The sequence below is a fragment of the Camelus ferus genome, chromosome 18 (genome assembly GCF_009834535.1).
Source record: "Camelus ferus isolate YT-003-E chromosome 18, BCGSAC_Cfer_1.0, whole genome shotgun sequence".
Taxonomy (NCBI): domain Eukaryota; kingdom Metazoa; phylum Chordata; class Mammalia; order Artiodactyla; family Camelidae; genus Camelus; species Camelus ferus.
Window position 1 is genome coordinate 25,291,853 of NC_045713.1, and position 25,747 is coordinate 25,317,599.

Below are 25,747 nucleotides of genomic sequence, written 5' to 3' on the forward strand. Positions count from 1 at the left end.
AGACAGGAATTCAGTATCAGGTCCCAAGCTGATCCCTTTTCCCTCATAACCACATACCCTCTATGATATCCCTTTATTACTCTGTAAGCAGAGAGGGTAGAAAGCACAGAGCTAAAAAATAAGGCACACGTTCTAATCTGGCTCTAGGCCAGATCCTCATCCTCATCTCTGCGCCTCAGTCTCTTCTTCTGTACAATGGGTTGCTGATCACTGAGAGGCTGTCCTGCCTAGGCTGCTGGTGCCCCAAGAGCCTCACGAGGCTCCACTGTCCTCATTTCTCCTCTCCGAAGTTGCAGTGGGAGTTCTCCCAGCCAGAGCTGCCTTCCTGGAAGGAGCTCCCATCCTGGGCCTCAGCCAGCCTCCGGAAAACACGCTCAGCATCTTCTGGAAGACACCTGCAGCCCCACGCATCCCCACAGGAAAACCGTGGCGCTTAGAACACGCAAGCGAAGCTAACGAGAGAAGGGCTTTCTCCACCTGCTGACAGTTTTCTTCCCAAGTGTCACAATGAAGCTATTTGAGAACCAGCTTGCAAAAGCACCTAAATATCCCTCTCACACCTTTTCTCAACCAGAAACAGCACGGCTCCTCCTGTGTGCCCCGTGCCAGGGCCTAACCCACAGTGGGTGCTCGGTATGTAGTTGAATGAAGGAAGGAACAGATGAATGAGGATGGCTCTGCACACTTTTTGTCTCTCCGACTGCCTTAGGCCAGGGCTTGGCAAACTTTCTAAAAAAGGCCAGACGGTAAATCTTTTTGGCTTTGGAGGCTGTGCGGTCTCTGTCTTAATTAACTCCTCCTCAGCTCTGCCTTGGTATCCAGAAGACAGCTACAGACGATGCATAAGTGAGTGGGTGTGGCTGTGTTCCAGTAAAACTTTGTGCACAATGAAATGTGAATTATATACAGTTTTCTTGTGATACAAAATATTATTCTTCTTTTGATTTTTTTTCCTACCATTTAACATGTAAAACCCATTTTCTATCATAGCTTGCAGGTCACACAAAAGAGTGCATTGCATTTGGCTTAGACTTTTATTTTTTTGTTTTTCATTTCAAATATTTTTTTCTTAGTACAGAAGCAATATATATCCATGATAGAATAATTAGGAATCAATGACTTGCAGATAAAGTAAAATTATAATCATCCGTAATTTCAACATACAAAGATAATTACTTCTACTAGTGGGCATTTCTTTTTTCAGTCTGTCTATCTCTGTCTATCATGTATCTATATTGGTGCTGTCCAGTGTGATAGCCACTAGCCACGTGTGACTATTTAGCTTAAAGCTAAAGTTAGATGTTTTTAAAAATTCAGTTTTGCAGTCGACTAGTGATATGTTAAGTATTTCATCCCTACCAATGGCTAGTGGCTACCATATTGGACAGCACAGATTCAGAACGTTTCCCCCATCACAGAAAGTTCTCTTGGACAGCACTTATCTATCCATATCTACTTACATAGATTTACCACAAATAGAACAATATCAGATAAAGTTTTTGGTGATTATCTTTTGTTCACTCTATTTTGAGTCAACCATTCAATAGTCAAAACAGTTCTGTGCCACTCAGCATTCAACACCTGTGCTTTATTGGAGGCATTCATTTTCATGCAACAGATGTCCCTTCCGCCTCCTTGTCGTCCTACATTCAAGTTGTTTCCAGTTTTTTGCTACAAGAAACAAACCGACAGTAAATTTGTCACTAAACTTTTGCACCATTCATTGTTTTAGGGTAATTTCACAGATGTTTAACTGCTAAGTCAAAGGGTAAGCTCATTTTAACAATTTTTTTTAAATAGGAGTACTCAAGTTTCTTTCCAGAAAAGCTTTGATCATTTATACATTCATGAAATTGTCCACTTCCTTCAAACCTCCACAGATAATGGTCATTATAATAATAAAAATGAGGCCATTTTGATGGATGAAACTTTCCATCTCTTTAACTTGCCTTTCTTTGAGAAACTTTATTTCCTCCCACATTTACTGGCCATTTTATTTCTGTGGGCAGGTCTTGGGCAGTAAAAGAGACTATCTGCATGGCTTAGGTTTTAAGGGAAAATTGCCCGATTTATAACCCAGGCCTCGTAAAGTTCTGCAAGGGGACACGGTTAACATACCAAGGAGATTGGCAAAGCTGTCAGTTTCAGCAGAACTGTGGATCAATTTTATTTTCTGTCCTTTCCTTTGTATATTTCTTACTTACTGCTTCTTTTTAGTCCTTACAGTCACAGACCACACTGTGGGGCAAATGGTTTGTTTGGCAGCTTTTAAATTTATTTATTTGCTTTATATCTGTTTCAATTCCTAGGAGTATAGTCCTGCTCACCTAGTCAGAGGTAGGGCAGCCTAGATTCATGGAAGGCAGGAAGGAAGGACCTCAGTGTTCTGCAAGATGCTAGCAGACTAAGGAAATAGTTACCTGATCAGGCTGAGTGGGGAAAACCAGGCTGTATTCTTCCTTGGCCTTTTAAGGTCTGGAGTCTCCATTCATCCATTCATTATGAGCACTTTGTGGTCTCATGTTGTTCTGATGGGTAGTTCCTTGTGTCTTTGATTTTACCACTGAAGTAATGCATCCTCTTTCCAAATACTTTTAGAAAGCTACAGGACTATCAGTCATTCACACTTTAGTATTCACTAGGTTTCATACAGCATCTTAATTTTTATAAAAGCACCCTCATCACATCTACCATTTCATTTATGCCCATGAAGGAGGTACTATCACTACTGCTTCCATTTACTATTGAGGAAATTGAGGATCAAGGAGGTGGAGTGAACTGCCCTAGATCATAGAGAAGGTACCATGGACTCCTAGTCCAGTGCTCTTTGCATTGCCTGCTCTTTGCATTGCCCCCACCATGCACAAGCTATTCGTCTTCCGGGGCTGGTTGGGCAACGAGGTGTTAAGTGAAAGGCAGCTGGGAGGCTGCTGAGTGACAGGGCCTTGAGCACAGCAGGACTGGACTGGGCGAGGTTAGGATGGGGGCGTGAGAGGGAGGAGGAGGCCAGGGCATGATGCTCTCTCCCCTCCCTTTCATACGGAACCTTGTTTGGCTGTGACTCTAGGTTTCCAGAGCCCGGGATTCGAGGCGCGGGTGCAGAGCGGGCAGCTACACTCGCCCGCAGCCGCAAGGGTCCAGGAAAGGGGCGGAGGTGATTAAGCTCTAGGTTAAATCAGTCTATAGAGCCGCCCCCTTTTAGAGACGAGCTCCCTACCCGCTATTAGATAGGCTCTCCTCCGGCCTCGTGGGGCTCCTCGCCGCCTCTGCCACAACCGGAATCCTCGCTCCCAGCCCTCGCAGTCCCTCCTCCAGGCCCCCGGCTCCTCCGCCCCCGGAGGCCGGACTCTACCCCCGCCCCGCCTCCCCCCCCTCCCTCCCGGGGGCGGTGGCCCGTGGCGGGCACACTCATTGGCTGCGGCACGAGCGAGGGCCGGGGCCGGCAACTCTGATTGGCCAGTGCGGCTCGACGGAGCCAAGGAGCCCGGCGAGTCGCTGGGGGAAGCGGGGCAGAGCCTGGACACAGCCCGAGCGCAGAAGGCGCGGATCTGGCAAATCGGAGCCCGGCAGGTCGGAGTCCGCGGGTCGGAGCTAGGGCCTGAAGGTAAGGACCTGGCGCCAGGTCGTGTGGGGCGGTCCCTTTCGCGGGAGCTGAGATGGAATCCCTCGGCCCTGCCCCCAGGAAGCAAAACCGGGACATCTTCTCACAGAGACGGGGGCCTCGTCTTCCCGAGGCACGGGTCCTCTCCCCGGAAAAGAGAGCGTCTCCCACCTCCCAGAGAGCAAAATAGTTTCCTTTTCCCTTCAGAAATGGGCCCTTCCTTCCTGGCCCCAGGCTCTAGAGAGAAGATTCTCCTCCCTAGTTTGCCCTTTGGAATGGAACGTGCCCCTCAAAAGTGGGTTCCAGCCTCCCTGGGTATCTAGGAACCCCTATGTCTTTGGAGACCAATGCCCCTTTCCCCAGTCTAAAAAAGTAAGTTTGAATATCTTCTCCCCACCCTCCCTTCTCAGCTCGTAGATAACGGTGCACTCCCTCTGGGGAAAATGAAAGCTCCCAGAAGAGAAAATAAGCCCCTCCCTAAGACAAGGATATCCCTGGGCAGAGACCGCATGTCACCCTCAAACCCAGTGCAGAGCTCCCTGCATCCCCACCTTAGAAACTGGGCTGCGATTTGCCTTTAGAAGTGGATGATATCCCCCGCCACCCCCACCCCACCCCCATCCATTAGAGAGGTTGCCTCGACTCCTCTGCACTAAAGGCATTTGGGGGATTCCCCCTCTTTCTCCAGTAAAAATGTAAGAGGAGGGGTTTTCATACTCAGAAATAGGGCAAGGGTCTGTTTACCATCCAGGCCAAGTCACCTACCTCACTCCACTCCTCTCTAACCCTTTCACTCAAATCCCAGCACCCCCCCTTCTCCCAATCCCATCCTTCCCACCTTGCCTCTCCACCTGATTGCATCTCACCTTTCCTCACCCTCCTCCCCACCCCAGCCAGAGATAAGACCAGAGGCTTGGGTTTAGTAAGAAGGTTTAGTAAGGCTGAAACCCTTAAAGCTGGGATCCTGAGCCTAGAGATCCTTCCAGGAGCCTCTAAACTCTACCAACAGAGATGGCCTCTAAGGCAGCAGGACCAGTGGGAACCCCCCCCAACACACACGCACACAGGACTGTGTTCACAATATCCTCCCTTGAGACAGCCCAACCCCTTTCCTGGAGAAGGGGGTATCAGTGCAGACAGAAGGGCCCCACTTTGCTCCCTGGGGCTGCCCCCTGCCCCCCAGCTGCTGTGGGCATTGCCTGGTGGAATTAGGCCCTTGGCCAAGGAAGACGGATGCTGCTGGAACCATCCATTGGGCTGCCTTGGATGAAGCTAGACCAAGGGACAGAATGTTGGTGACCTGGGAGGGCTGGGAGCTGCTCTTCTCTAGTTGGCCAGGTTGGGGGCTGGCAGCAGGGAAAAGAAATAATACAAGGAGCTTTGCTTTGCTCTTTTGAGCTGCGCCCAGAGATGTGGAGTAAGGAGAGGCTTGTGTCCTGGATGCCCAAAGAGGTCAGCCCCCGGGAAAGAGAAATGGCTGTCTGGAGTCCTTAGGCCTCCCAGGGACTGAGGTTCAAAGATCTTACTCCTTCATTTGACAGTTGAGCAAACAGAGGCAAAAAAAATGGGAAGAGACTTGTTCAAGGTCACCCAGCCAATGAGTGGCAAAGTTAGTCACAGCCTCTCTGGGGCTCGCGGGCGGCTGGGATCCCCCGGACACTACCTCCTGTCCTCACGTTTACAACCAGGACTGCCAGACACTGCTGTCCCCACTGGTCAGAGGAGGTTTGGAGGCTCTGCCAATGTCAGGCAGCTTGGAGCTGGAACTCAGCGCTGCCCCCCAGCAGGCCACCTTGTAGAATCTATTCCCCAGGAGTTACACTTCCCCACTCAGCCCGTGTGACCTTTTGATTGAGTCCACTGCTAAATCTAGACTTGCCAAAATCCAGATGGACCCAGGATAGTGAATAAGATCAGCTGTGATAGTCTGGAGCCGATACTGCTGCAGGAATCTCAGTTGCTAGATGAGGTTTGCTCCAGGCCCTCTGGACAGGGCTCAAGGAAGTCAGGGCGCCTTCCCCCAGGGCCCCACCCCCACCCCCCGCCTTGATCCCTGCACACTCCCTCTGGCCCCAAGTTCTCTGCAGCAATCTCCCATCCCAGCTCAGAGCCTGCTTTTCCTGAGGCATTGGACGCCCAGCGGGGCAACAGTGACCAATTCCCTACAAATGGGAGGGTCTTGAGGTGGGACTCCCCCTGTCTCCAGCTAAGGGGTTGGCTGTCATGCTCCAGTTCAGAACAGGGATCCAAATGCAAGGTGCCAAGGTGAAAGTTCAGAGTATGAGGGGGAACCACAGTGTGTGGGCTTGAGGGATCGATCTCTGGACCTCTTATCTGGGTGTAGAGCCCAGGTCTGCTACTTAGTGTGTGTCTTGGAGGAATTGGTAACCTCTCTGTAACTCAGTTCCCTCGATGTCCTTATCAGGGTAAACTGAGTTAATTCTTTGTAAAGTGCATAGCACACAGCAAATGGATGGAAGCAGTGACTATGATTACAAGTCATAAAACCTCTAAAACTGGGTCGAGAGGTTGTGCTTTAAGGGAAAACTTACAGCCTGCATCATAGATAATGTGCCAGGGGCCAAGGCAGTGGACCCTCAGCCCTTGCTTGGAGACAAGGGTGATGTCTTCCCAGAGAGAGAGTGCAGTGTATAGAATGCACCGCAGACTCTAAAGTCAGATGGGGCTGGAAGTCTACTCCCATTACTGCTGGCTGGGAAGCCTTAGGCAGGTCATCCACCTCTCTGAGCCTCAGTTTCTTCATCTTTGAATTGGGTTTGTTGGGGGGTGGGCATCAGATAAGAGCTCGGTCTAGAACAGGGTTTCTTCTTATTCTCAGCAGTGTTGCCGTTTGGAGCTGATCATTCTGTGTTGTGGGGAGCTGTCCTGTGCATTGTAGGATGTCTAGCATTCCTGCCTCTACCCATTAAATGGCAGCTGCAACTGCTTCTAGTTATGACAACTAAAACTGTCAACCAAGCATTGCCAGATGTCTCCTAGTGGGTAAATCCCCCCAACCTCCGCATTGAGAGCTGCTAGTCTAATATATGTGCCTGGCACAAAGTTGATGATTGACGTGAGACAGCATCCCTCTTGCTCGGGCTCCTCATTCTGCTTTGTGCATCATGCAGGAGGTGGGGTCCCACTGTTGAGCCTCCCTATGTGAAGGGCAGTTTTAATCTCACACATTTAAGCAGGACTTGACCATCTCTGGAGCACCATCATGTATATTAAACTGTAGGTTTCCCATTTTACAGGTGAGCAAACTAAGGCTCACAGAGGTTAAAGGACTCTTCTAAAGGCATTACCTCCTTCCCTGCTAGAGGTCAAAGAAACATTCATGCCGCAGTTTTAGAAATAACCTAGTTCTGGCGCCTTCTCAGCATATAATTTGGTAGTCTCGTTCAGAATTTAAATTGCATGCCCTCGGGCCCAGCCACCCCACTTCTAAGAATCTTCTGTAGAAATGCTCACAGGTGCACACAATGGGCAACCCCAAGAATGTTCGCCAGAGGGCTTTGCAATCCTAGATGGGAAGAGGTTACGTTACATGGGGAAATGAGCTGTTTTTTTAGAAGAATGGGGTAGAGCTGCATTCCTGACCTGGAAAGATCTCCAAGACATTATTTAGTGAAAACAATTAAGTCACAAGATCAATATATATAGTATTTTAATAAGTGTACATAAATTCAAATGAAAATGGCTAGTTAGGACTACATCCATGTGGAAAGAAGAAAAGGAATCCTCTAGCAAGCTTCCCGTGCATTAAAGACAAGCCAAAACCAAGCACAGCCCTCCGAGGTTGAGACTGGCTCGGGGTCCCCCCACCGGGACGTTCGGCGGGGGGGGGCCCAGCCTGAGTTCTGCTCCCCAGGCTGGAGCTCTTGCAGCTGCAGAAGCCGCTGGTAGCCAAAAGCCAGGCCTTTGAGCTTCCTAAGGGTTCAGAGGCCAGGAGACAGGAACCTGAGGCCTCTTGGCCACAGACTCAGCCTTTACCCTGGCCTGGGGGATTCCTTCTGCCAGCATCTCTGTGGGTCTTGAGGTCACACTGACCAGAGCTGAACTGGGCTTCCACTAGCATGGTGGCCTCAGGCCATGGCCATTTTACCTCTCAGTGTCACATTTCCCCATCTTTAAAATGAAAAAGCAATAATAGTTTTTTTTAAAAAAGAAAGGGAAAAAAGAAAAGAAAAAGGAGGGGAAATAGTAGACCCTCTTCGGTTATTGTGAGGATTACCTGAAACCCTGTTCAAACACCTGGTACCTCATCCCACTTCAGTGATGTGAGCCCTGGCGCTCCCCATCTCTCTGCTTGCCTCCCCCCACCCTCCCGTGCCAGGAGGCCGGGTGAGTGACAGCTGGGGAGCCTGAGGGCTTCAAGAACGCCCAGCTGGCTGAATCATCAACCCCCCCTCCCTCCACTGCATCCCAGCAGAAAGTCCCGGGAGGCAGTTCTGAAGGTGTCTGCTCTCCTCCTTCCTCCCCTGTGTCTGACTAGCCTTGCTTTTCTGGAGGCTCCAGGCATTGTCTTCCCCATCACAGGACTGTGTGGCCTAATCTGGCCTCTAATCACACATTCCTTCAGTAATGGGGTCGACTCACCAAGGACAAATTTCCCTCCTCCTTCAAAAGCTGTCTCCCTGAGCCTCCCCACCCCTAGCCTGGAGATTCCTTTCTCCTCTCAACCCCTGGCACGCACAGCCGGGGCTTCCTTGGGTCCATGGCCATTTGCTGGTTTTTCACCCCTTCTGTGCTCACACCTCCATGTCTCATTTGTCCTTGTGTCCTGAATGCAGAGCACAGTTCCTGGCACACAGGAGACACTCAATGAGCATTTATTGTGCAATATATGTAACATAAAATATGCCATTTTCATCCTTTTAGAGCCTACAAATCAGTGAAACTTAATACATTAACAGTGTTGTGTAACCATCACCGCTGTCTAGTTCCAGAACACCTTCATCACCCTGAAAGGAAACTGGTACCCAGTCACTCTCCCTTCCCGATCTCCTGGCAACCACTAGTCTGATTCGGTGGGTTGGCCTATTCTGAATATTTCATTTAAATGGAATCATCCAATTTGTGGCTTACTGTGTTTGGCTTCTCCACGTTGTAACATGTATCGGTACTTCATTTCTTTTTATGGCAAGATAATATTCTATTGCATGGATATACCACCGTTTATCCATTCATCTTTTTAAAAAATTTTTTTACTGAAGTATAGTTAATTTACAATATTGTGTTACTGGTGTACAGCATAGTGATTCAGTTATATATATTCTTTTTCGTATTCTTTTCCATTATAAGCTTTTGAATATAATTCCCTGTGCTATACATTAGGTCCTTGTTTATCTATTTTGTAAATATTAGTTAGTATCTGCTAATCCCAAACTCCTAACTTATCCCTCCCCACCTTCCCCATTTGGTAACCATAAGTTTTTTTTCTATGACTGTGAGTCTATTTCTGTTTTGTAAATAAATATATTTGTGTCATTTTTTAGATTCTGCATCTAAGTGATATCATATATTTGTCTTTCTCTGCCCAACTTACTTCACTTAGTATGATAATCTCTAGATCCATCCACATTGCTGCCAATGGCATTATTTTATTCTTTTTTATGGCTAATACTCCATTATATACATATACCACAACTTCTTTATTCATTCATCTGTTGCTTCCATGTCTTCGCTATTGTAAATAGTGCTACTATGAACATTGGGTGCATATATCTTTTTGAATTAGAATTTTCTCAGGATATATGCCTGGGAGTGGGTGTCCATTCATCTTGATGGACATTTGAGTTTCCAACTTTTGATGATTGTGAATAATGCAGCTATGAACATGTTTGTACAAGTTTTGGTTTGAAGACCTGGTTTCCAATTCTTTTGGGAGTGAAACTGCTGGGTCGTATGGTAACTCTTTGCTTAATGTTTTGAGGAACTGCCAGGCTCCACCGTTTTACATTCCCACCAGCAATGTGTGAGGGTTCCAATTTATGCACATTTTTGGCCAACTCCTGTTATTTTCTGATGACTGTTATTACTATTATTGTCATTCTAGTGGATGTGAAGTGGTATCTCATGGTTTTGATTTGCACCTCCCTAGTGACTAGTGATGTTGAGCATCTTTTCATGTGCTTGTGGGCCACATGTATATTTTCTTTGGAAAAAGGTCCATTCAGGCCCTTTGTCCATTTTCGAATTTGGTAGCTTGTCTTTTTTTTGTGGAGTTCTAAGAATTCTTTATATACATAAGTATATCTTTGTGTCACCGTTTGCCTCTTGCATTTAAACATTTGGTCAGCTCCTGTGGGTCAGGCACTACCCTGTGACTCTGGGATATTAAGGTGACTACAATACAGTTCCTGCCCACAAGGAGCTCACAGTTTAGAGCAAAGTTCCTTAATAGCACTATTGACATTGCTGGGGCAAGAGAGGGTGTTTAGCAGCATTTCTGGCCTCTACCCACTCGACGTCAGCAGCATAGTCTTCCCCCAAGTTATGACAACCAAAACTGTCTCTAGACATTGCCGAATGTCCCCCAAGGGGCCAAATTGCCCCTGGTTGAGCATCACTGGTTTAGAGGCTTAGATAAGTGTGTATCTACAACTTAAGTTATATCTCGTGTGCCTAACAGGGTACAGAGTGGACATTTAGGACTTATTTGTTGGATGTTGGATGAGTGGGTAGATGGATGAAATAATGAATGCAGTTTACAGGGTCTGGACATGTGCCTGAAGCTCTACTATGTGAAACAGAACACTGTTCTTCCAAATGGAACAGTCTACCCCTTTCTCTCTGCCTAGCACAATGGTTCTCACACTTTAGCATCAGAAATCCCCTGGAAGGTGTGTTAAAACAAAGATTGATGGGTTCCACCACCAGAATTGATGATTCAGGAGAATCACCAGCCTGGCAGGATGCTCCCAACCCGGTTTCCGTGTCCTTTGGGAACCCTGCACGAGACCTCCCCAGCCTCGCCAACTTGTCCATTCTCAGTCTCACAGTCTTAACTGCCAACATCTCCCACTTGGGGGCTAGCATTTATTGCCTTGGGCTATCAGCAACATGCTGGAAATCTGTCCCTCAGCAGTTGCATTGCAAATTCCTTCAAAGCTGGGACCCACTGTGCCCTAGCACCTTGCCACTTAGAGTGTGGTCCAGCTCCCAACAGCATGACAGCATCTGGGGGCTGGTTAGAAATGCAGGTTCTTGGGCCCCACTCAGGCCTACAGAACACAAGGTGTATTTTAACAATATCCTGGTGGGGTGAGGGGTTCGTGTGCACCTTCAGGTCGTTTGGGAAGCCTATCCTAGGACATCGCTACAACCCTCACAACTCAGAGCTAACTCCTCGTAGCATCGCTGATGAGTTACACTGACAGCATCTGCTACCCTGTAAATGGTGTCCGGGCTGGAACATCCTGAGAGCATTACTAGACATGCATGTCTTTGCCTGATGTAGTTTACCTCTTGGAATGCCTGAACTGACCTTGCTTTTCCCACCGGAAAACCAGAGGGGCAGCATCTTGCCCAAGGTCGCCCGATGACCATGAAACAGAACAGAACAATGGCCATCATTCATGCAGCTGAAACACCATAGTGGTGACACACGAAAATATGGGGTGGGAGGGTAGCATTCTGAGGCTACAAGGTTTGTTCTTCAAATGTGGAGAGCCAGGAGATGATTTTAAAATAGGCCAAGAACAGGAACTTAAGTGGTATCTTTTCATTTACTCAACAATTATTTTTTTATTGAGTGCTTTGTAGATGCTGGACATCGGCATCATGTGTGTGGTATTAACAAGGAAAACAAGGCCTCCCTCTTTTTTTTGGTGGGGGGGTAATTACATTTACTTATTTATTTTAATGGAGGTACTTGGGATTGAACCCAGGACCTCGTGCATGCTAAGCACACGCTCTACCACTGAGCTGTACCCTCTCTGGCCAAGGTCTCCCTCTTAGTGGCTTCTATCCAGGTGGACAGTCTAGTCATCTGCACTCATCTGTTCCTAAGTGTGCCAATTTATTACACAACTTCATTTGTCCCATACAGTACGTGTGTGTGTGTGTGTTTGTGTGTGTGTGTGGTGAGGGAGAGATGAAGTCCCAGCTACCACTCCGGAGGATCTTCTAGGCTAGCTGTCAGAGGACAGGCCCATCAACAAGTACCAGTCAGTGAGATGAGTGCCAGGTGGGTGGGCGTGGGTGGATAGAGGTTGGAGCTCAGAGAAGGAAGGTGTTCCCTGTCCCTGTCCCTGGGGGTGCTGGGAAAGAAATTTTAGGAGGAAAAGGAAGGAAAGGTAGGAAAGATGTTCTGGACAGACAGATCATGAACAGGGCCTCAGAGACTTCATGGAAAAGTGTTAAAAGAAAATCTTCAGAAAAAAAGGATAAAATCATGGCTCCCATACAGATAAAAGAATGAGCACTTGTCAATGATTTTGTTAAGCTCAATGAGAGAGCCAGATGTTAGAACTGGTTCAAAGGAAAAGTCAAATGAAGCAAAATTGTCTGTGGAGTAAAGGAATGTTGAAATGCATTGCAAATGGAGGCAAAAAAGTGTTGGATAAGACAGAATTTGCTTATCTATCAGATTCCTATGATTTGCAGAGAAACAGCTTGAAGATAATGAACATATGTGTTGTATGTAAACAATGCATAGTTTTCCATTGAGATACAATTTTTTTTTTCTATAAAACCAATGTTCAGAGGATGGAGGAGGCCTTCTGTGGAGCACAGGGTGGGTGAGGAGAGGGGAAGCTTCAGGAGAGCTGGATCATGGACAGCTAGGTGACCCTTTTTCCTTTTATTTCTTTTCTTTTTTTTATTGAAGTATAGTTGGTTTCTACTGGTGTGTTAGTTTCTGTATAGCATAGTGATTCAGTTATATATATATATATATATTCCTTTTCCTATTCTTTTTCATTATAGGCTATTACAGGTATTGAATATAGTTCCCTGTGCTATGCAGTACGACCTTGTTGTTTATCTGTTTTATGTAAAGCAGTGTGTATCTGCAAATCCCAATTAATCCCTCTACCCCCACCCCACCCGCTAAATAATAGTTTTGTTTTCTATGACTGAGTCTCTTTCTGTTTTGATAACTCCTTTGTTTGTTTGTTTGGTTTTGGTTTTGGGGTTTTTTTGTGGGGGGGAGGTTAATTCGGTTTACTTATTTATTTTTTAGAGGAGGTACCGGAGATTGAACCCAGGACTTGTTGCATGCTAAGCATGTGCTCTACCACTTGAGCTATACCCTCCCCTAACTGTTTCTGTTTTGTAAATAAGTTCATTTGTGTCATTTTTAAAGATTCCGCATATAAGTGATATCATATGATATTTGTCTTTCTCTGTCTGACTTACTTCACTTAGTATGATAATCTCTAGGTCCATCCATGTTGTTGCAAATGGCATATTTCGTTTTTTAACGGCTGAGTAGTTTTCCATTATATTATATATACCACAACTTCTTTATCTAGTCTTCTGTCAATTCAGTTTGCTTCCATGTCTTGACTATTGTAAGTAGTGCTGCTATGAACATTAAGGGGCCTGTATCTTTTTGAATTTGAGTTCCCTCCGGATGATATATGCCCAGGAGTGGGATTGCTGGATCATATGGTAAGTCTGTCTTCAGTTTTTTGAGGAATCTCCATACTGTTTTCAATAGTGGCTGCACCAAATTACATTCCCACCAACACTGTAGGAGGGTTCCCTTTTCTCCACACCCTCTCCAGCACATATTGCTTGTAGACTCTTTAATGATGGCCATTCTGACCAGTGTAAGTTGATACCTTATTGTAGTTTTTATTTGCATTTCTCTGATAATTAGCGATGTGGAGTATCTTTTCATGTGCCTATTGGCCATCTGTATGTCTTCACTGGAAAAATGTTTGTTTAGGTCTTCTGACCATTTTTTGATTGGGTTGTTTGTTTTTTTGTTATTGAGTTGTATGAGCTGCTTATATATTCTGGAACTTAAGCCCTTGTTAGTTTCATTGTTTGCAAATATTTTCTCCCATTCCATAGGTTGTCTTTTCGTTTTGTTTATAGTTTCCTTTGCTGTGCAAAAGCTTATAAGTTTAATTAGGTCCCATTTGTTTATTTTTGGTTTTATTTCTATGGCCTTGGCAGACTGCCCTAGGAGAACATTGCTGAGATTTGTGTTAGTGAATGTTTTACCTATGTTTTCTTCTGGGAGGTTTATAGTATCTTGTCTCATGTTTAAGTCTTTAAGTCATTTAGAGTTTATTTTTGTGTACAGTGTGAAGGAGTGTTCTAACTTCATTGCTTTACATGTGGCTGCAGGTGACCCTTAATAATGAGTTTGGACTTGACCCAGAGACCACTGGGGAACCTGGAAGGGTTTTAAGCAAGGAGGTGACCTGATATGATTAGCACTTGAGAAATGCTCTTCTGGAAGCTGGGTGGAGAGTGGGCTGACTAGGACGAGCAGACAGAGAAGCCTGTTAAAAGGTGAGATGGTGAGGGCGTCACACGGAGTAGGGCTCAGCAAATATTTTCTGTAAAGGTGCAGATTGTAAATATTTGAGGCTTTGTTGGGGGGGTCACACAATTACATCACAGCTACTCGACTGTACCATGAAATATAAATGAACAGACGAGTCTGTGTGCTAATCAAACTTTATTTAAAGAAATAGGCTGGAGGGCCAGATGTCCCCCATCTTCCAACCATAGTTTGTCAGCTCATGACCTAGAGCAACGTCAGAGGCTAGAGCTGTCCGTGGTTTTGACAGCCTCCTGTATCCCTTCCTCCAGATGTTTAGAGTCCATTGGCAGCTATTGGTGGGAGCCCAGGGACACTGCTCCTCTGCCTGTGAGTGTGGGTTCCCTGAGGGAACCAGACAATCCCTGGGGCAGATCACTGGCCTTCTATCAAAAGCTTTCAGGACCTCGAAGCTCCTTCAGGGCAAGATTGGCCAAACAGCCTCTTAAAGCAGCCAAAAGAGCAAGCCACCACCTCGCAGGGCTGTTCCCATGTGGGATCAGAGTCTGCCTCCCCTCTCCTTGCCCAGAGCTGTAAATAGCTCTCTGCTGGCTTTGCAAACTGAGCGCCGTTCTGGGGACAGGCTGGAAATGAGCACACCAAGGAGCATTTGTACAAATTACTGCCTGCATGTGAATTTGCATGCTTGGCATCCTGCCCCAGTCCTAAGTGCGCAGTTCTCCCAGGGGCCGAAAGCAGGACTCAAACAAGAGCCCACACGGAAGAGCACAGACGTTCTGTCCTGGGGACAAGGTCCAGAAGGGATCCAGAGCTGGGCTGTCAGGGTAATGATAAGCTAGAGGAACAAGAGAAAACATTCAGAATGACCCTGGACGGAGTTTCATCTCAAGCTCTGCCCATCCTAATGCAATGACCCATAAACAGTGGCAGCTCAAATTTGCTGAACATTCAGTGGAAGCTAGGGCTAGTCTAAGGGTTTTCTGTGTGTTTACTTATTTCATTGCTCACAACAACCCAAGGAGGAAAGACTGATCAGTTTGCAGAGGTGGGAAATGGAGGCTTAAACAACAAGGTCCTGGGAGGGAGGCTGTAGCTCAGTGATAGAGTGTATGCCTAGCATCCACGAGGTCCTGGATTCAATCCCCAGTACCTCCATTAAAATAAATAAGTAAATAAATAAACCTAATTACCTCCTCGAAAACCCCCCCCAAAAAACAAGGTCCTACTTTATAACACAGGGAACTATATTCAATACCGTGTAATAGCCTATACTGAACAGGAATATTAAAATAATTATATGTATGTACAGCTGAACCGCTATGCTGTGTACCATAAATTAACACAACGTTGTAAATTGACTATACTTCAATTAAAAACAAAAAAAGCAAGAAAAAAGGAAAGATGACTAACTCACCCGGACTCTTATTGTAGAAGCGTCAAGTCTAAAGAGAAACCCAGGTTTACAGACCCAGACCCTGCTGTCCAGCTAAACCGCATGGGTGCCTCTGGGTGTGCCCACTGCTCTCACTGGTCTCAGTTTACTGATCAATCAATGGAAAAAATAATGTCTTACCCCTGATGATCACAGCAGGGAAAGCAGGGTTCGAAAGTCAAGAAACGCTGAGTAAAGCTGGTGGTCCAAGACACGTCCTGCTGGCAGCCTCCGCTCACCAGCAACTCAGATCATTTGCGGTAAATGATCAGATTCGACCCTGTGCGACCCCTTGAGTCCTGCTATATGGGCTTGGGTGGGGTCTGTTTCTTAGATGCTCCTACGGGGTCAAGGATAAAGTCCTGTATTTGGAAAGCAGCTGTGTTGCTGTTCCCTGAGCACCCTCAAGGTATGACTTGCGGGCCTCAGTTTCCTTCTCTGTAAAGTGGCAACAGTCCTGCCCTTGGAAACAGCATATTGGTGGTTATCAGATTGTATGAAGAGAGTGAGAGTGCTTTCCATCTGCGAGGCACTGGGCTCTGCTTGGATCATCTCATTTAATGCTCTAAGTAATCCCGTTGGGAAGGATTTTTTTTGAGGGGGATTAAGACACAGAATCAGAGAGTTACATTTCTTGGCCAAGGTCACAAAGGTAGGAGGAGCCAGGAACTAGACATGTGAAACATAATTCAGTTCATAGCAAGACTATTATAAATGCAGTTGCCATGAGCATTCTAGAACAAAGCGGTTGCCCAGCTTAGACTCCACCGGCAGTGTGGGAGTTCCAGTTCCTCCATATCCTCACCAGCCCCGGCACCTCCACTTGCTATTGTGTTTTAGCCATTCCAGTGGGTGCGAAGTAGGTTTTAAAATTTCTCTACTAACCAGCTGAGCTCGATCGTCTTTTCTATATGCTTATTGGCCGTTTGGATTTCCTGCTTCATGAAGTGCCTGTTAAGAACTCTTGTCCAGTTTTTTCTTTGAACTTGCCTATTTTCTTTTTCTTATAGCTTTGTAAGAGTTTTTGGGGTTGTTTGTTTGTTTGATCATGCTGGGTAATGGCCCTTTTGCCAGCTGTATGTTACAGATCTTCCCCTGTGGCGTGAATTTACTTTTTAATGGTGGCTTTTGATTATCGGAGTTTAAAAGTTTTACATAGTTCATATTAATCTTTTCTTCCCTGGTGAATGCTTTTTGTGTTCTATTTCAGAAATTTAAGGTCATTCACACTGCCCCTCTATTTTCTAGAAGCTTGCACATTTTGCTTTTCAAGCTTAACCTCTATAGTCTGCCTGGGGTTGCATTTTAGATATTAGACGCAGTAGGATCATGATAAAGTTTTCTTTCCATGTGGTTAATTCCATCGACCCAGTATCACTGACACCTTGTGGCAAAGCAAGTGTTCTTTTAAGTGTAGGTCTGTTTTCCTGTTCTCTCTCTGTTTCATTGGTAAGCATGTTTACCTTTGCCCCCATGCCACGTTGTCTTAACCACCGTAGCCTTAGAATATGATAGAACATTCCAGTTTGCCTCTAAAGAGACTGAACCGATCAACACTTTTACTAACAATTCAACAGTACGCATTGAGGGCCCAATGTGGTGCTGAGTGGTATAATGATGGGGTACGATCTTAGGCATAAACATAGGTCTACAGTCTTGTAAGTGATCAGACATGAATCAAATGATTATACAACAGGGGTGCCATGTAAATGTGGTGCCACAAAGAGGGAGGGGTGTGGGGCTGAGAGTGTGTGTGGGCAGGGGGTAAGGGGTAGGATTAATCTAGTGGGAGAAAGATCAGGGAAAGCTTCCCAGAGGAGGTATATCATGAATTGAAATCAAGGGTTCATAGGAATTAAGAAATCAGAAGCAAGGGAAAAGCATTTGGGGCAACAGGAACAGAATCTGCAAAGGCTTTGGCATAGAAACCTGCATGAGATGGACACTGGATCCAAGTGGCAGAACCCAGAGAGAAGGGGGAGTTGGTGTGTGTGGAGGATAGAAAGGTCAGGAACCAGACCTCAAGGCCTTTGAACCACATTCAAGAACTGTTCTTTTATACCAAGAACAACTACCCTAAGAAAATAACAAGACTATTTCAGATTAAGGGCAATTTCAAATGCCTTCTCAGTACTCCGAGGGTTGCTTCTTTGCAGGAGAATCTGTCTGAGTGGCAACCTCTGTAGTAACACATCCGTCCTGTGTAGCCTCATCCCATGGTTCCTGGCACAGAGCGTTTTGGTTTTGCTGGCAGTGGAAGCAAGTTTTTCCTTGCAGTCAGCCCGAGTTCCTCCGGGAGCTGCATCTGCCCAGCACAATACTGGGTCTGGAACCCTTCTGTCCCCAGCCAGTCAAGCGTGTCCTGCCTGCTGGGCCTTTATGGGGTGGGCCTGGTGCCGGGCCCTGCACCCTGGACTTGAGTCATTCCTCCTCATTCATCAGCATCTTGACTCATCACCCCGTAGGGCATCTATTATCATGCCACAGATGAGAAAACAGAAGCTCAGAGAGCTCGTCACTTGCCTAAGACCTAAGCTTCCAAAGGGCAAACATGACAATTTCCAGCTCTCCTCAAATTTTACTTTCTCAACTCAAATGGTCTCTTTTCCTTTTCAAAATAGTGGATCTAGATTCTTCAGGAATTTCGCCTGCAGAGTTACAACAGTATTTTGAGTCCAGATTTCGAGATGTCCCCAGATCTGTGCCCTTATCTGAACTGATGATGACCGTGACCCTCATTCTATCCTTGGCACTGCTTTTTAAATTTGGTAGCCAGAATGGGGTTTTGGTTCTTTCTGCACCAAGCAGAGTAATTGAGAAGATTTTAAAATGTCAAGATGTACGTCTGCTGGGTGTTTATGGAATTAGGGGAGAGGCAGGGAGCTCTGTCTACACTAGCACTGAAAACCTCATTAAATGGACCTGTCCCTGTTTTGGGATGAGAGACCCAGACAGAGCTGACAAGATTGATGGTGTTTTCATGTATCCAGGTATCTCTTGTATTCCTAGTGCATTTTCAAGGCAGGAATTGTTGGCAAAAGAATGAAGAAGACGGCATGAAGGGAGGTTTCAGAGCCTGGCGAGATGGCATCGTTTTGGAATAAGGACTGGTTTTCCTCTGCATGTTGGGATATGTTGGGGGTTGGGTGGAAACAGACTACAGATTTCCGTTAGTCCCTCCCCGTGCAAACCGTGCTCCCCATATGGGCTCATCCTTCTGTTTACAGAGCACCTACTCTGCACGGCAGTGTGCTGGAAACCCCATAACAACCCTGTGATGCGATTTCAGACCCATTTTACAGATGAGGAGCTATTACAAATGTGCACCACCTCCCCAGAAACCGAGTGCTGGAGTTGGGATTTGAACTGTCTTCTGAACGGCTGCATTTGTACCTTGTGGTCGATGCATCCCCTTGGAGCAGACCCCTGTAATGGTTAAGAGTAGGGGACTCCCACTGGGGCAGTTGTGTCCCAGCAGGGGACATTTGGCCAGGCCTGAGGTCAGACCCTGAGATTTGGACACCTGGGTAGTCGATTCCCTAGGATCACCTGGAGCTCGAGGAGTGAGAAAGGGTGAGGGGGCCGCACTCTGCAGGTGTGTTACGGTAGTTCCCTAGAGACAGCCTCAGTAAGAGGCAGAAAGGGGATGTGTAGGGCCGCACGGTGTGTGGAGAATCTGAAGTACCATCTGGTAACTCAGGAAGCAGCTCATTTGTTCCCCAAGCTCCACCCTTCTCATTCTGTATTCCAGAGTGTCTTATCCAAGCACCGCCTGCATCCTTGTATACAGGTTCGAATCCCAGCTCAGCTGCCTCCCACCCGTGGGAATTTGGGCAAGCTAGTTAGCCTTTCTGAACCTCATCTGTAAAATGGGGGTAATGGTCATATCTGATGAGGCATCAGGCAAACTGCTTGTCTTCTGAGTCTTGTTTTTTCACTCTGTTAAAGGGGAGGGTTGGACAAGCTCTCTGAGGTCTTTATCCAGTTCTGAAAGTTTTTAATTTGAGATTTCCAGTTGCCGCTGCCGCTTTGATAAAAGAGGAACTTGTGTTCCAATGGAGTGGTAAGATTGGCCGTGACAGGTACACCCGGAAGCCTGGGGCTTCCCTGGAGTGACTTTAGAAATCTGGCCCTGGGCCACGTCTGGGCAGGTGCTCATGCGCAGAGGAGGGAAGGAAACTCCAGCAGGCTACCACAGCTGAACACCGCTATTCCAGACAGCTCCGTGCTCCGGTCTCCACCCACTCGCTGCCCTTTCCCAACCTCCTCCCCATTCCCGACGGATCTCACAGGAACACAAGACCCAGGAGGCTGTGCTCTGCAGGAGCTGCTTGACTCAGGAGCCCAAAGAGCTGAGCTGTTACCGAGGACACCCCCATCCACCCTTGTCTGACCGAAGTTCAAGTCTCCAAGAACTCTTGGTTCTGTATCTACTCATGTCTGTGAAATGAGTCCCAGGTCTGCTTGGGGATGTCCTTTGGCAAGAAGAGTGGCATGTCGATGCCACATGGTTTTCACGGAGGTTTGCTGAGTCTCCGAGACATTTCCCCACTTGAGTTGGCATTGGGAGAGAGACAGGAGAACTCCTCAGAGATTTCTGTTAAAAGACTGGAATGAAAAGCAGATCGCTCACACCGGCTGCGATCAGAGGCCGGTAACTGGCTGTACTTTTCCTTTTCTGCAGGAGCCGGATGATCGCAAAGATAGCATTTCTCCCGTCCACAGACTCACCCCATAGCGCTGTGCTTGTGACTCTGCAGAAAAGTTGGGCAGCCAGACAGATGTGGGTTCAAATCCCAACCGTCACTTGTTTGATACAAAAACGGAGAAGAGTTTGGCTTAGCCTTCTGTGAGTCTCAGTTTCCCTGTCTGCAAAATGGCTCTGTCATTGCATCACAAGCTGTTTAAGAGCATCGGTGGTATCTGGAAATCAGGCAGCATGGAGTGTAGATAAAGCCGGACCCGCCAAAGGGCCCTTCAGCTTTCTTTGCTGCGGTTTTCCCATCCACTGAATGGGAAGAAGTCTTCCCTGGGATGGAGCGATGTTTCGTCTCAAAACAAATAGCACTCGTGGCGAGTGGAGTGACATAGAGCAGTTACTAGTGACAACCAACCAGAGCAGTTTGCCCCTGGGACACCTGCCATCCCTCAGGGCAGAGCAGTGGCCGCAGCAGAGCGAGCAATCAAACAGGGTGCAGAATCTAGGAACCAGGAGGAATCTCTGAGCTGATCCAGTCTAACCCTGATGCTTGAAGCCCCTCTCCTGAATCCTAGATTAGAAGATGCCCAGACTGGAATTGAACCCACTCCAACACAAGGAGCTTCCTGGGTTATTGAGCCTAAATCTACCCATTCTGGTTATTTCTCTCTTGTTTCGTAACTTATCCAAGATCACAGCCATAGACAAGTTACAGCTGGGACATAATCCTGGGTGTCTGTGCACAGCTCGTGCCTCGATGCCGCTGTGTCATTCGGGATCCCATTGCTGCCTTGCATTGTGCCCAGGACTCCGCACACCTCCAGGTGCACAGGAGGGTGTGTGTGACGGTGCAGGGGGACCCTGGGGCGAAGGGTGTGTGTGACGGTGCAGGGGGACCCTGGGGCGAAGGCTGCTCTCTGCCTGAGAGCTCTCCGGAGGTTTGGGAATCTGCAATCTGTGTCCTTGAGTCTGGCTCAGCCCTCCTCGTATGCAGGTGCTGACCGGTTGATGGGACCATTGCAGGAGAGATAGGTGAGTATTCCCAGTAGCCAGATGCCCTGGGGTAGACCTAAGAAGCACTGGTCTTAGACAGGCCTGTCCCAGCTGGCTGGAGGCTGCCTGCTTCCCCAGGAGAAAGCTGCCCAGGCTGAGTGACCATTTGTTGATTTTAGTTTTGCAAAGTCAGTCTTCTGCTCTCATCCCCAGAGGTGTCCACATCCCAAGAACTTATCACCATTCAACCTATAAATCATATTCCACATCCACGATGAAACAGAGAGGAAAAGGCTGATCCCAGGGCAGGGAGACAGATACATCAAAGAACAAATGGGAAAGGGCCTCGATGTCAATAAAATTCGGTGACGTGAAGTTGTGGGGGTCAAGGAGGGCCTCTCTGAAGGGATGATTTCTGAGCCGCAGAAGGTGTGGGCCATACAGAGACAGGGAAGTACATTCCATGGTTGGGAGTGGCGGGGAGGGGAAGGAAGGTGGGAGAGCTCTGCACAGCAGGTGCACAACCCAGGTCCAGGGGACTCTGAGGTTACAGTGAGAAGGTCGGGTTTTATCCTCTTTGCAGACACCATTGGTAGGTTATTAGCCAGGGAGTGACGTGATCTAGTTCACTTTGAAGCCCTCCCTCTGACCGCTCCATGGAATGTGGGCTGAATGGGGCCACTGGGGAAGGCTGTTGCAGCCAAGTGTGGGCGGAGGTGGCTCTGATTCTGGTGGAGACGGAGAGAGGATGTCCCGGAAATGTCTGGAATGGAGTCAGGACATGAGGGAGTGGCATCGGTGCCTGGGTTCAGATTCCAGCCCAAGTGGTGGACGTCCAGGCTCGAGCCTTCCTTTCCTCGTGTGTAAATTTTAAGTTGGAGGAGCTGACTGTCTGGAAAAAGGAGGTGATGAGAACAGCGCTCAGCTGACATGACTGTTACAAGCATTCATAGAGATAACGCGGCCGTTACAAAGTACCACAGACTGGGTGGCTTGAAACAACAGAAATTTATTTTCTCGCAGTGCTGGAGGCCAGAAGTCCTACATCAAGGTGGCTGCAGAGCCATGCTCCCTCCAAAGGCTGGAGGTCTCCAGCTCCATCTGTACCTCCAGTCCCCTCCCCTCAGGGCCCCTAAAGGCCGCCCCATCATGGCCTGAGAGAGGAGAGCCGGGGGATCAGGCAGACCCGGGAGGTGGCCTGACAGCTGGGAGAAGATACAGCTTCTCTCCCTGGAACCATCTGGTGGGGCAGGTATGGCCCTAGTTTTAAGGAAGCTGAGGTTCAAGGGGGTGGAGCTAACAGGTATTAACTAAAAGAGCCAGTGTTTGAACTGGAGCGACAGGACATGGGGCTAGCGTACTTTCCTTCCTCTCCAGGGCTCTCCCTCCAGCAGACCAGCTCCCAACATGCTGGGACGTGGGCAGAGCCTCTCAAGCTTGGTGGCTTAAGATGACTGGCCGCTCTCTCCCTCACTTCTGGAGGCTGGCTGGGCTCAGCTGGGCACTTCTGGCTCAGGGTCTCTCATGCAGTGGGGGGTCAGGTGCAGCCAGGGCTGGGGCCATCCGAAGGCTCGACTGGGCTTCCCGCCCAAGCCTAGCCTCCTGGTGCCCCTGGCCTTGCTCTCAGCACAGCTCTCAGCCTCCAGGGCCTCTCCGTGGGACTTGGGCTTCTCGTGCGTGGCTTGGAAGTCTCAGAGAAGCCCCTCTTCTTCCGTAGAGGCTGGCTTCTGAGAGGCAGGAAGAGGCTTTGCCTGGAACTGGCACAGCTTCACTTCTGCCATGTTGTTCGGTTTGTATCTTAGCAGCTCTGCTGAGATATAATTCACACACCATGCAATTCACCCATTCAATTCACAAGCCAATGAATGGGTATATTACACTATTCGTGTTTTTAAATTGTGGTAAAATATCTGTGACATAAAATTTGTCACTTCAGCCAGTTTTAAATGTACAATTCAGGGACATGAATTGCTCACAGTGCTGTGCGGACACCACCACTGTCTAGTTCCAAAACTTTTTCATCTCCCCCAAACAGAAACTCTTAACCAGTAAGTAATAAGTTCGTATTCTCTTTTCCCGCCAGTAACTGGAAACCTCTCATCTACTTTCTGTCTTTATGACTTTGCCTGGCCTGGGTTTCTCATGTAAGTGGAGTCATACGGGATCTCTCCTTTAGTGTCCGGCTTCTTTCACTGAGCAGAATGTTTTCAAGGTCCATGCATATTGTAGCACGTGTCACACTTCATTCCTTTTTGTGGCTGAATCGTGTTCTGTTGTACAGATAGGCCATATTTTGTTTATTTATCTGTCAGTGGACACTTGGGTTGTTTCCACTTCTGACTCCTGTGGATAGAGTTGCTGTGAACACTGGTGTGCAGGTGTCTGTTTGAATCCCTGCTTTCAGTTCTCTGGGGTATTTACGGAGGAGAGGAACTGCTGGGTCACGCGGAGGAGAGGAACTGCTTGCTCCCGATGAGGGAGCAAGGTCACAGAGACAGGCTGTGCAGGAGGGGACAGGCTGCCGGAGCACGTTTGGAACAAGCAGCCCGCTGCTCTGGGCATTGGTCAGTTTGTTTATTTTTCCCTTCAGTGAATCTTTCTTGACGATGCCCGGTGTTGTCCAGGGTGGGGATACAGACGAGGACGTCCGACATCTGGCTGTTGCCGTCTCAGAGCTCACAGTTACTTGAAGAGAGACCTGAACTAAAATCATGCAATTAATTTTGGAGGAAAGGAACTGAGTGTTCTTGATATTCCCTTTCTCCTTCCTTTTACCTTACTTTATTTTCCCTTAATGGAGGCACTGGGGATTGAAGCGAGGACCTCGTGCACGCCACACACACGCTTTACCACTGAGCTACACCCATCACTGTCCTTCTACCTTATTTTAAGTGGATGAGCAGCTTAGTGTGGCACACTGCACTGAACAGCATACGCTCCAGGAGTTCTCACCTGTGGAAACATCCACAGGACCTGTGCCCACATCACGATGCAGACCACTCCCAGCCCCCACAGACCTCCCTCGTGCCCCTTCCCAGCTAACAGCCTCCAGAGGGTAACTGCTGTTTGACACCTGTCAGCAGGGATTAGCTTTGCCTGTTATTGAACTTCATGTGGGTGGGATCACACAGTGGGTGTCAGTCGTCCCCCCCCCTCGCCATTTGTGAAATCCTACAATTAATGTTTGAGTCAAAAGCTGCAGTAAGGTCTGTAAAGGAAACAGGTACTGGGCTCTGAGTGTGTGCGGTAGTGAGACACAACCAAGTCCAGGGAGAATCGTAGCACAACACCGGTAGCAGTAGAGCTGGCCCTCACTAAGCATTCATTATGTGCCAGGCCCTGCCTGAAATTAGCTCCTGGTCGGAGGGCACAGGCTCTGGGACGGTCCCCATGGGGTTGAACCCCACCCAGCTCTGCTCTTTATCACCAGGTGTGACTCCGGGCAGCTTATGTTAATCTCTCTGTGCCTTGGTTTCCCCTTTTGTAAAATTAGAATAATAATCTCCACATCACTTCACATATCTCAGTGATGAAAATAAACAACGAAATTCTGTATCTATGGAGCTCGAATCCTTCTGGGGGTGTGGGGAAGATAGAAAACTCTTTTTTTAAATTGAAATATAGTTGATGTGCGGTATTTTTGTTAGTTTTGGTGTACAGCATAATGATTCAGTATTTTTGCTTATATTCCATTATAGGTTATTACAAGATATTGGGTATAATTCCCTGTGCTATGCAGTAAATCCTTGTTTATCTATTCTGTATAAAGTAGTTTGTATCTATTAATCCCATTCTCCTAATTCCCCCACCCTTTAGTAACCATAAATCTGTTTTCTATGTCTTTGAGTCTGTTTCTGCTTTATCTATAGATTCATTCTTATCATTTTGTAGATGCTATATATAAGTGATAATAGTATTCTTCTTTCTCTGTCTGGCTTACTTCACTAAGAATAATATTCTCTAGGTCCACCCATGTTGCTATGAATGGTACTGTTTCATTCATTTTTATGGCTGAGTAATATTCCATCATGGGTATATATGTATATGTGTGTGTGCGTGTGCGTGTGTGTGTGCGTGCTCATGTGTGTATCACATCTTCTTAAGCCAGTTGTCTGTTGATGGGCACTTTGGTTTTTCCATGTCTTGGCTATTGTGAATAGCTGCTATGAACACTGGGGTGCATGTATCTTTTTGAATTCGAGGGCACCCGGAAGGGTGAGTGGCTTAGAGCCCTGTGCAGGCAACAGAATTCAGGTAGAGTTGACGAACCCAGTTCTGCTGTCATTGTGCTGTTTCTACAGGGACCGTCTATTTATAACAAGTGATACTGCTTTCCAGACACAATAGTGATATAAAAGTTTCCACTTACATTTTTTTTCTGTTAAAAAAGCAAGATACCTTCAAGGGGGAAAAAAGTCTTATGAATCTTGGTAAAACAGAAAAACAATGCAGACTGCAGATGCTGGCTCTGGAGAAACACGTACCTCCAGCACTGCCGATATGTTAGCAGGAAAAGGAGACAGGATTTGATGCGGAAAGTGGCTCCGCCAAACC

General features: G+C 47.3%; 1 protein-coding gene and 1 long non-coding RNA gene across 2 annotated transcripts in view; one reads left to right on the forward strand and one right to left on the reverse strand.

Annotated features, from left to right (window-relative positions):
• Positions 1 to 1,027: 1,027 nt before the first annotated feature.
• LOC116657420 lies at positions 1,028 to 3,320 on the reverse strand. The gene is made up of 3 exons (XR_004312500.1): positions 3,218 to 3,320; positions 2,421 to 2,610; positions 1,028 to 1,671 (listed from the first exon to the last, which is right to left on the reverse strand). It is a non-coding gene; the product is annotated as an uncharacterized LOC116657420 (long non-coding RNA).
• Positions 3,321 to 3,460: 140 nt separating this feature from the next.
• The window catches only part of ABAT (4-aminobutyrate aminotransferase), a 79,848-nt gene continuing 57,561 nt past the window's right edge, over positions 3,461 to 25,747 (forward strand). The window contains exon 1 of the mRNA XM_014564222.2: positions 3,461 to 3,604. The gene's annotated coding sequence lies outside the window, so the exon portion shown is untranslated. The remainder of the gene's footprint in view (positions 3,605 to 25,747) is intronic.